A 12,082-nucleotide genomic window follows, 5' to 3' on the forward strand; every position below is an offset into this window, starting at 1 on the left:
AACTCAGCCACCAAAGGTAGAGATAAAACTCAGGAGCTGGGGGGGAGGGGTGTTGATTTGAGAGGTGATCCATGGTGGTGAGGTCTCCCAGGGCGAATGCCACGCTTATGGAAATGACCCATCACCCTCCCCTCTGTGGAAGCCTTCACATCCATTCTCTCTCTGGCTCCTCACACCAACCCCTGAGATATCCGAAGCAGGGGTTTTTATACACTTATTCCCATTATACAGAGGAAGAAACTGAGAGCCAGAGAAGATGATCACACTATAAATCATAGGTAACTTTTATTGAGCACTTATTAATTTGCCAAGAAGGTACTAATAACTTTCATGCATTATTCATTTAATCCACAGGAAAATCCTCTGAGGTAGGTACAGTTATCATTATCCTCAGTTTACAGTTAAGGAAATTAAGACACAGAGGTGTGAAGTTACTTACGTTCCTTTTTGCACACCAAGCCCACACTTGTAATCACTGGCTATACCAGCCCTGTCCAAGGACCACATGAGCCAGTGGCAGGACCAGGAGCCGGACCAAGTTCAGTGCTCTTTCCCTGTCACTCCTCTTCTTCTGTGTGGTCAACATAAGTATGGCTATTCTAAAAATCAGATCCATTCAAAAGAAGGGCCGGCTGCATGGGAGGGAAGTGAGCACCCCATCACTGAGGGGCATCCCAGCCAAAACTGCACAACCACTTGGTGGGGTGTTACAGAGTTGTTGGGGATTGGAATTAAGTTTCCTTCCAGACCGGGTTCTAGGATGGAAGCAGACAATGAAACCTGTTGTAGTTGCTAAACAAACCTCCACGAAGATTTCTAAGTCCCAGCTTTTCTTTCCATGCTCATGTCATTTATTCATTCTCTTCAGTTACAGTTTACTGAGAGCCTGCTATGTGCCAGATTCTGTGTCACATAACCACGGACAAGACAGACCCAGCCTCTGCCTTCCTGGAGCTTACACTCCAGTGACCTACACAGCCCAGGCGGCCTTCCTGGAACTTCCTCTCCTAAACCAAGATGTCCCTCTCTGGATCTTGGCTCGTTCTGTTTCCCTTCTGCCCACTCTTCATCTGAAACCAAACCCAGCTCAAATGCCACCCCTTGTGGGACACCCATCAGCAGTCACGCCTTCTGCCAGGCTCCCATGACCAAGGCAAGGTGTTTACCTGTTTCACGGGCAGCTATGCTGATCCACTTTGGATTTCAGGTCGATGTTGAAGGGAGTGGGGAGTTCTTCCACAAGCTCATGGACAGCAGGGATGGTGTCCTACTCTCTTTCCAATGCCAGCCATCCTGGCACAGAGAAGGTGCTCATTCATTCAGCAAATATGCACTGAGCACCTACAAGGTAGCAGGCACTGTCCTGCCTCTGGGTTTACAACAGAGAACAAAACAGGCCAAAATCACTGCCCTCATTGATATTCTAGTGGGAACTTCTAGGTGGACAGATCAATGACTGAATGAATATGCATTGAATCCTAAAATCTCTTTTTGAGACCCTACAGCTAGAAAAAGGTACATTTTAGGGCTGTTTATATATCCACAGGCCAAATATTTACCTAAACTAAGTGAGCTCTTGAAGGAAGCCTACCTCCCTCTGTGGTGTGAGTGTTTAAAAAATCACAGGAAAGGAATTGTGTTGGAATTGGTCTTTGCAAGACAACCCTGCTTTGGGGATCCAAAGTCATTATTAAGGTATTAGTCTGAGGTTTAGATAAAATAAACGAAACTAAACTTTAGAGCCACAGAAACTATTCACTTTGAGGAAACACTGGGCCCAGGGACAGTAATAACAAAAGTAATCACAGCAAACACATAGCACAGGCTGTGTGCCAGGCCTGGGAGAAGCCCCTGGCTCCTGACAGATGACGAGGCTATATCGGAAGGAAGGGGAGGCTATGAGAGGGGTGACCCTGACTGCAGCCGTCCCTCAAGGTTGGGCCATTGTTCACTTGAGCTCCGACTGTCCGGTGATCCACAGCAAGCTTGCAGGCCCAGTGCCTTTGAAATTCCCAGAAATGCAATGGCAGAAAAGACAGGTCTTCTTAAGTGAAAGGAAATGCAAGCCCCTAAAATAGAAAAACTGCTCAGGAGAGGAAATTCCTTGGAACTATGGAGCAGGCGTCTTTATCCCTAAAAAGATTTTAAAAGCACATTTATTGAGCACCTGTTATATGCCAGGAAGTGTGCTAGAACTTGATGTAAACTGATTTATTCGCTGCTGGGCGCTATTCTAATGCAAAGCCAGAGCCAGCAATGAAATATATAGATACTGTCAGTTCCCAGGGCTGACATGCTGACAGACTACCCCTATATAACTGTCCCTCTTGTTAAAATATTTACAAGTTTCTGTTGTAGCTGGTACAAAGCAGCTGCCCTGAGCCCCAGAGCAGCCCCCCTCCCTGCCCCAGCTGCCCCAGACCCTCTTCCTGTCTTCCCCTCCCCACTTCTCTATGACCCGGCCACTCAAGATTGATTCCAGCGCAGCTGGGAGCCCACACCTGGCTCCCATCAGGGCGCAGCCTGATCTGACAGGCCAGCACCTGTTAAATGCCCTGTATATTAACCCTTGCCTGGCCTTCTTGGAGCTCCCAGGCCAGTGTGTGTCTCACCAAAACCCCAGCAGCCTGTGAGGGGTGTCTCACCCTCCTCCTTCCAGCTCCCTCAATGCTGCTGCCCCAAAGCTCCCTTTCTCTGCCACCGCCCTCTCCTTCCTCACTGTGTCCTGCTTCCATCTGCTCTCAGCCAGTGGTTTCATACCTTTCCTACCTACTCACACCCCCTGAATTTGTCTCTCCAGCCTGAACCTCTCTCCCGAGCTGGCCACATGGCCAGCTGTCTGCTGGGTATCTCCCTGGGAAGTCCTGCTGCCACTTCAGGCTCAAGGTCTCCCCAAATACCTGAGGTCAGCTTCTCCCCCAGACCTCTCCTTTCTCCTCCTGTGCTCCCCGTTTCTCATTCATGCATGCATGTGTTCACACCATAAACACCCACAGAGCATCTATGACCTGCCAGGCCCTGCGCTGATGCTGAGGATAGGAAGGGAGCAAGATGCATCCTCAAAGAGCTTACAGTCCATCAGGTGCCCCAGCCAGAAGCCTGAGCATGCCTCCAGCTCCTCACTCTCTCTCGCCCCTGCAGGCACTTTGGCAGTTTGCCGCCTCCACTGCCAAGGCCGGAGCCCAGATCCTCACCCTCTCCCACCAAGGCAACTCTCAGCCTCCTCAGCCTCCCTCCTGTGTGGCCCTCCCCGGTTCTTTCTCTGCCATACAGCCAGAGGGACATCTCTAGCACACATCTAAACTTGCCCACTCCTGAGCTTAGAGCTTTCCATGGCTCCTTGGCACTCTCATGAGAAAGCCCAAGTTCCTGGGCTGGCATTCAAGGCCCATGCTGACCTCCCTTGCTCCAGCAGGGCTGGCCTGGCAGGAGGCCAGCTGTGGGTGGTGGAGCCATTTATTCCCAATTGTCTGCTAAGTCCTTATCAGCCAGGACACACATGCACACAGACCCCCCCCCACACACACACACACAGACACACACACACACACACTCAGGTACATCTGAGACATAAACAAGCAAGCCTGTTTATATTTATGTAATTGCAGATAGATGTAGGTGCCAGATTTAGCAAATAAAAACGTAAGGCATACTTACACTAAAAAATAATTTGTTGTTCATTTGAAATTCAAACTTAAGTGGGCATCCTGTATTTTGCTTGGTGACTCTGCAAAACAAGAAAGGCTTACACAAACACTGACCCCACACAGAACACAGCTTGCATACTTACACATATTACATTCTGTCATGACTCCAAGATTAATAGGCATCTCACCACCTGAGACCAAATTGTGGCAGGGCGGTGACATTGGCCAACTATGGAGAGCTCTTCAGGGAAATGTTTATTCCGAGAATAAATGTCTAATTAACAGGAATTCCTGGACGTCCAGCTTCTGGGATGTTGTGTGCCCAGAGTAATCCCTGTGGAAGCCAAGCTTCCACTGCGCACAATGCCCTGACTGGTAGGGATGACAGTAGGGAAAGGGGTCTGTGCGACCTGAGCCTCTCGTTCCCTCTTGTGCTTTCCACAGATTTTCAGAGCGAAGTTCAGTTCCTCTAAACTCCCCTTCCAAATAGGATCCCCTTGTCCAGATCAGAAGGTGACCTGGGATGATGGGAAAACCGCAGATCTGAAGCCGGACAGAATTAGGTTCAAACAGCTGACTTCAACACATCTGTACTTTGTGTCTTTAGGAAATCAGTTAGCCTCTCTGAGTCTCCTGAGCTCATCAGTATAATGGAAATGTTTCATCAACAAGCCAATTCCTTAAGGTGATGGTGAAAATTACTAAAGGACAATATAGGTAGAAGACCTTTTTAGAGTTTGGGATAAAAATTAGTTCTAAGCTCTTATTGTTGAGTACACACACAAAATCAAAGTAATGTTAAGTGCAACTGGATTCAGAGATAGAATGGCCTCTTGGGCTGTAAGAGAAGGTGATAAAACATTGGTACTATTAAATTCAAGCAGTTAAAGAGGGTGGGAGGAAACTTTAAGAAGTGATGGATATATTTATGGCATAGAGTGTGGTGATGGTTTCATGGTTGCATACTTATCTCCAAACTCACCAGACTGTATACATTGAATATGGACAGCTTTTTGTGTGTCAATCATACCTCAACAAAATGTTTTTAAAAATAATAAAGTCAAACATTAGTCTCAATTACTTACTGTAGAGTCATATATTAAATAGCTTAGGTTCTAAATTCAGCACATGCAGGGAAAACGACATATGTTTAAAATTTTTTGAAACCCTAAGGACTGTGCAATGTCAAATGATAATTCTTATGCACACTGGAAATTGAGAGCCACTGAAATAGAAAAGGCAGGACAAAAGGAACTTCTCTATGCAAACGTCTGGGCATGAACTGCTTTTAAAATGACCAGCAAATCCTTAATGGTGAATGAGGGTGGGAGGGGGTGTGAAGAATTCCAGTTTCTGCTTGCAGGGTTCCCTCTATTTTTTTAAAAAACATCAAGCTCCTGTGTGGTTGACATTAGTGTTGTCAATTAATGTTTCTGGTTATTTTCCACCTTCAGACACAATAGGATTGGATGTCCCTACTTCCATGAGGTTGGAGAACAATATGACTTGCTTTAGCCAATCAAACGTGAAGTGATGTGTGTTACTGCTGAGCAGAAGCATTAAAGTGCTGGTAAACAATTCTTCGTTGTCTCCTTCCCTGCTGCAGTGACCAATGACATTCCAGATGGTGAACCCTGAGTACCCAAAAGAGGACAGTAAAGAGCAGAGACTCCAGCAGCATACAATGGATGTGTAGCGTGAGTGAGAAATTAACCTTTGCTGTTTTAAGCCATTCATATTTGGGAGTTGTGTGTTACTGCAGCAAAACCCAGCCTAGTCTGACTAATATGCTTTATAGTCTGATATATATTAATAAGTTCCTTTATTGTTATGAAGATTTTTTTAAGTGGTATTACATCTTACAGGGAGAAGAAAGTTCTAAGTAAGCTGGTAAGTTGAATGACCTTGATGCAACTTCATAGCAATTATATGATGCCTAGTTTCCTTCCAAACAGAATTTGTAGTAGCTTAGCAAATACATACCAGCAAACAGAGTAACTAACATAATGATGGAGGGGAGATGGGAATCCATTCAGGGAAAACTGGAGAGGATTGTATCTGGAAGCTTTGCCAAAAGTTAGTAATGAAATATTAAATCATGAATCAGTGAAAGTATTTAGGAGTGGATAATAGAAGAAATTAGTACCAAACGGCTCTGGAGCAAAGGGCTGGGAAGGAGGAAACCAGTGTTTATTGAATGCCTGCTGTGTGCCAGATACTGTGCTACATGCATGGAAAATACAATTTCTTTGTTTACTGGTTTTGCTAAAATTCAATGAAATAGAAACTGAAGCTCAGAAAGGTCAAATAAGTTGTCCAGGGTCACACAGTAACAGAGCGAGGATTCAAACCCATGTTGACTTTGTTCTTAACTCATAAGAACCATGGAGCCATAAGGAGACTGAGATTGGCAGGATACACTGGCCACCATTTGCTCCAGGCATGGTCACAATCTAACATGGCAACAAGCAAGCAGTTTCCCAATAGCTGGAACATGAAAGTCTGTTGTTGAGGACAGAGACGTCCAGAGGGCCTGCCCCACACAGGGCGGCCCTGCTTATGACTTCCTGCTCTGCACCCACAAGGGTCCCAGGCTTCTCAGGAGTGTCCTCCTAGGAGGAAGCAGCATTCCAGGTCCAGATGCAGACAGCTGTGTGCTTCCTCCAGCCTGTGGTGACTCATGCTAGGACAAGACCCATGCTTCTTTCCCTGGATTCCCTGTCTCCAAATTCTAATCTGGGCAAAGCTGCCTTAAACTCCCTGAGCGCAAGACTCTGGATGGCTGGCGCACAAGATGGGTGGGGGGACCAATGACGTCCAAAGAGTGCAGGGTCCAGAACAAAGGGGAAATTCAGGGAGGGAGATCATGTTTTCTCCCTGGCAAGGCTCCTGTGACCATCTGGCTGAGGGGGCTGTTATTCAGACCTCTGGACCATGGTCTGTTTGTTTTTAGGAGTTTGCAGCTGATTATTTTCATCAATTTCCTACACCCAATTGCACTACTCCCTTAGCAGCAAACCTGCACAGCCAGCGCGTCCTCTCAGCTGGGTTCACTGTTCCCCTTGCAGGGAACCAGCAGCACGGCTCTTATCAACATGTGGCCCCTGGGCCACGACAGAGCCTTCACCACTGGATGCCTGGGCCAGCCCACCAAATGTGCCAGCTGACATCAACCAGAGAGAGTGGAGTGAAGCAGGGGCATCTGGGAGAGCAGAAAACCCCTGATGGCCAGGCCAGCTACAGTGGCCTTTGGTGTTGTCATCCCAACTCTGAAAAGGCATTGCCAACCTTTTCTGGGTATCCCCACTGTGCAGGAGATGTAAAGATCTCGAAGAAACCTGAGTTGGGGGTTCAGATCCAAACTCCATTACTCTTGCTGGGTGGCAACTGAGCCTCCATTTCTTCCTCTGCTGACCAGGGATACTAAAGCTTTATGTCCCAGGGCAGTTGTGTGCAAATGCATATGCATATAATAATATATGTAAAATGCCTAAGACCCCATCTCTACATAGCAAGTTCTCAATAAATACTACTAGTTTCCTTCTCTTCAGGTATGTGATACACAGGCCTTTCAGCTTCCCTGGCTCCAAGGACAGGTAAGAGGCCTGGTGTTCCTCACTCTGGGGGACAGGATGCAAGGACAAGGGCTTTCCTTCCCTAGGCGATGAGAATAGCCCATGTCTTCAAAGTAACTGCAGTGGCAACGACTGGTAACTTTTTACCTAGAAAGTCAAATCCAGATGGTTTGGTAAGATGTGAGTTTGGTTGCTCAATGTGCCTCCTGGAGGTCAGCCCATCCTTGGGGTCAGAGTGATGAATGAGGGCAGCTAGGCAGGAGCAAAAACGGAGGTTGTCCTGTAGGAGGAAGGAAAAGGTCTTCCTACTGTAGGAACGGCACAAAGCTCTATGGGAAAGTCGGGCACCCCCTTAGCTGAGAATCTGGGGCACAGCAATTTCCAAACCAAGCATAATTTTTTAATTCTTTGTATTTTAACTTCTCCAAACTTTTCACTTTTGCCTTTTGGAAATGGGGGAAATGGGAATTCTTAAAATGTCTTGCCTGGCTTTCCACTCCCAGACCTACTCTTCTCCCCACAGCTGAGGCGCCCCCAGATCTTTGTGGCTCCCTTCCCTGAGGGTGGTCAGAGGACTGGGCCTACCAGCTGGGCCTGCAGGGGAGGGCTTCGACTTTTTTCTCTTACCAGTTCCAATGTTGTAGCCAGCCCATTGCCTATACCCTAACCCCAAAGACTTGAATCTGACCCCAAACCTTAGGCCTATGGCTTCCAGACTTCCTCAAAGCTACCCACTGCCCTAGAATCTCCCGTAGTGCCCACTCCTCAGGTGCTGGCCACAGCTCTAGCTGCTGCAGAGCCCTCCCTGGACCTCCAGATGCTACTGCTTTGAGCCCAGCCCCAGACAGGACACTTTGCTGTGTGGCTGAACTGGACCACACCAGCTCACTTGCAGCATCGTCTCACTGCTGGAATGGGGAGCAGGTCCCTGCCTTTAAGGAATCCACTGAACGCAGGACAAAAGAGTTATGAATGAGCAAACATCAACACAGTGTGAGAACTGCAGTAGAGACATGCAGAGCATGGAAAGGTTGCCCCACAGGACAAGAATCCACTCCATCCCAGAGAATGGGAAGGGGGCCAGGGAAGGGGGCCAGGAAAGCTGTGGGGAGAAAACGTTGTCCAATTTGGGGTTTAAAGGGAGAATAGGAGGAGACCAGAGCAGGACAATCCATTTTTCAGTGATTCAGTGGTCACTCCCATCTTGACCATAATTTGGCCCTTTTGTGGCTGCTGACTTCCAATTCACTTAGTTTTTACCTCTGAACTAAAAATTCAAGGCAGAATCTTGTCCTATATTTAAAACTGGATTTCCTTCAGGAAACTCATTAGTAGGGGGGGCTTAGATGCAGTCCAGAACCCTTGACTGAAACCTTGCATCCCCTGATCTTTAGAAGAATCTCTGACTTCTCTGAGCTTTAGTTTCCTCATCAGAAAAGTAGACTAAAGAATTCCTCCCAGCACCTCACAGGGCAGTCTTATGGCTCAGATCGAAAAAATGAGTGAACCTGCTTCCTGAATGGGAAACCCTCAGCCCATGTGAGAATTTATCACAGCAGCAGATCTCCCCATGGGCTGACCCTACAGCTCCCCAAGAAATCAGGGTAGCTAAGAGAAAAAATCCAAGTCTTTGTGTTTCCCCTCTTTGCACGGCTGTAATTCCTGGGTCTGTTGGTGAACATGTGCCTTACAAATGAGCTGTTACCAGGCCTGGCATTTCATATCTGATTTCTCTGGCAACTGTTTTTCAGTAGAGTAATCCCACCTGTGCAACAAGGATACATACTCAAGATCCCTTGGAATGAGCTTCTGTGTGACTAGACGGGTGAGTTCAATGGCAAGGAGCGTGTGGTTGGGGGTGCCATTAAACAGAAAGGCAGGAGGAAGGAAGGGAGGTGGGAGGGAGGGAGCTAGTTCGAGGGGAGGGGAAATGTTCTCACTTGCCCGATGCTGAAGAAACCTTGGAGGTTAGCATGTGTGTGCACTCTGCTGACCCGCTCCCGACCTCTCCAGCAGAGGCCCAGGGACGGAAGGCTCTGGAAGAGAAACAGGGCTGAAAGTGACTTTCAATTACTTTTTCAACTGCTTATAGGAAAACAGGAAGAGTTTTCAAGGCAGGGAGCTCTCAGAGGCTGAGGTTCTCAGAGCTGGCGGGAGCCCCATTGACTTTGGTGGTGGAAGTGGACAACTGTGAGAAGAAAAGTCAACCACTGAGCTGGCTGGAGAGCCATCCTGAGCTGGGGCTGAACTGAGGGGACAGAGGGAGGAGCAGCAGATCCAAGCTGAGGAAGTGCACTTCCGATGATGCCTTGTGTGAAGCCCTGGACAAGTCACTTCAGTTTGGCCTGTAGGCCTCAGTTTTCCCTTGAGTGAAGCTGGAAGACTGGATTGTTCTATCTCGAAACATCTTTACTGATCCGTATAGTCTCTGATGCAGATGTCAGGTGAAGAAACTCAAGGAACGGAGGAGGGTGGCTGGTCACTCACCCTCCTCTCTGTCCACCAGATTGCCCATCATTGTCTACACTCATTTAGTGAGTTCCTAACACCAACACTTACACAGTTTTACAGAGTCTCTCCACCATATTACCCTGTTTGCTCCTCCCAGTATCCTATAAGAAAATAATAACTATGGCCCGGCCGGGCGTGGCTCAGCAGTTGAGCATCGACCTGGGATCCAGGCGATCAGGGTTCTATTCCTGGTCAGGGCACATGCCCGGGTTACGGGCTCAATCAATGACTCTCTCATCACTGATGTTTCTCTCTCTCTCTCCCTCTCCTTTCCTCTCTCTGAAATCAATAAAGATATATTTAAAAAAAGAAAAAAAAAAGAAAAGAAAATAATAACTATGTTTGATTGAGTGCTATTATGTGCTGAGCATTGTTATTCTAAGCCCTTTATAGATTTCATTTTACTTAGTCTTCACCATGATCACATGAGGTATAAGTATTATTGTCTCTGTTTTACTGATGTCCCCCTGCCCTGTCACACGTGAACTGGTACACAGAAAAGCTCCCCTAAGCCTGACCTCTGCAGTCTCCACTAGAGCTCTAGTCCCTGGGCCAGCTCCCACCTGTTTTCATTAGCCTTATTTCTACCCAGTTGTCCTTGTCTGCCTTCTCCCTCCTATCAGCGAGGGACCTTGAAATTATCTTCCTGATGCAGCAGAAAGAGGCCACTCAGGTAGGACGGGTGCTGAGGGAGATGTTGAGTTCCTTTCTACAAGTCTGCTCATCCCCAGAGAAGGGCTGGTCCCCCCAAGTCTCCCAGGGCAGCCAGAACAAGTGTCAGTTCTAAAAACTTGGCAGAATGTTCTTCCTTCCTCACTGGCTTGGGGATCTGAGGTCATGTCTGCTGGGCCAAGCTCTCCACCTGTGTCCTAGATCTCGACGCCTCTCTCTCCGGTACACCCTTCCCTCCCTGGCAGCCCATCTCTCCCTCTCTGCTGGCTCCCTCCCACCAACTGCAGCTGAGTACAGCAGAGCGAGCCGGAAGATGGAGTCAGGAGACTGGGAATCAGATCTGGCCCTGTCACTTACCAAATGCCTCACTGTAGACAGGGTCAGCTACATGGCTGAGCCTCAGTTTCCTTAACTAGAAATTGGGGTTCTGAGAGTAATGACCAGCACTTCCTCTCCAGTCTGATTTCCAGCTGCCCCCCCCCCCCATCTTATTACCTCTGCTCTACCTAGACCTGTTTCCTGTCCATGGATTATTTAACAAATTTATTCAATGTATATGCGGGGCACAGAGCACAGGACTGTGAGACGCTCCACAGGGGGCCCTGCTATCAAGGAGTCCGCAGTCTAGTGGGGCAGGGAAACAATAATCAGGCAACTACAAGACAGTGTCCTGACAACTGTGATGCCAGAAGTCACAGGTGCTGGGGAAGTGTGAAGAAAGGCTTCTAACTCAGGCTTGGGATGCCTACAAAGGCTTCCCAGAGGAGGGGACATCAAACCGAAAGGGAAAAGCATGCACAAAGGCCCAGACAAGAGAGGAGAGGCAGGTTAGGGGACAGGAACATGGTTCGGTTTGGTTGGGCCATAATGTGTGTGCATGCATGTGTGTATGCGTGTGTACATATGTTTGTACGTGCACACTTGCATGTTGGAGTAGGAGAGAACAGAGAGGTGAGCTTAGAGAGGTGGCCATGGATTGGCTCATGCAGAGCAGATGGGCCAAACAGGACTCTGGGTGTTAGACAGAGAGGAGTGGGAGCCCATTAGAGGGGTTTTAAGCAGGGAAGGGACATGATCACTGAAACTCCCACCCTTACATACACTGGGAAGTGGGCTTATATCCTGGCACCACCGTATTAAAGAGCCATTTAGCAATGTCTAGGAAAGTTGAAGATCTGTGTATTCTTGACCCAGCAACTCCATTTCTTGATTTCTACCCAAAGAGACATGTGTGAGGATATTCACCTCAGTACCATTTGTAATAGTGAAAAAGTAGAAACGACCTAACCAGTTAGTTATCTGTAGGGGAGCAGCTCTGTAAACTTCAGTTCACTTGTGCAATGAAATACTTCATGATGGTTAAAGGAATGAACTGTATCTCCACGTATCAAGGACAAACCTGAAAAACAATGAGCAGTGGGGGGAGAAGGGCAATTTGCAAAAGGATATGAACCTATGTATATGCATAATACCAACCAAAATACCATATGGTTTGAGGAGCATCAGTAGAAAAGGTAGAAAACACACTTGGGAATAAATCGCTTCAACTTTCGGATGTTTACTCTGTGGAGGGAGGGTTAAGGGATAAGGTAGGAAATTGGCTACAATTATGTTATATTTCTGTAAAAGACAGAACTGAAGCAAATATGATGCTATGTTAATATGCTGTGTCCTGGT

Source organism: Miniopterus schreibersii (assembly GCF_964146895.1).
Source record: "Miniopterus schreibersii genome assembly, chromosome: 11".
Classification (NCBI taxonomy): domain Eukaryota; kingdom Metazoa; phylum Chordata; class Mammalia; order Chiroptera; family Miniopteridae; genus Miniopterus; species Miniopterus schreibersii.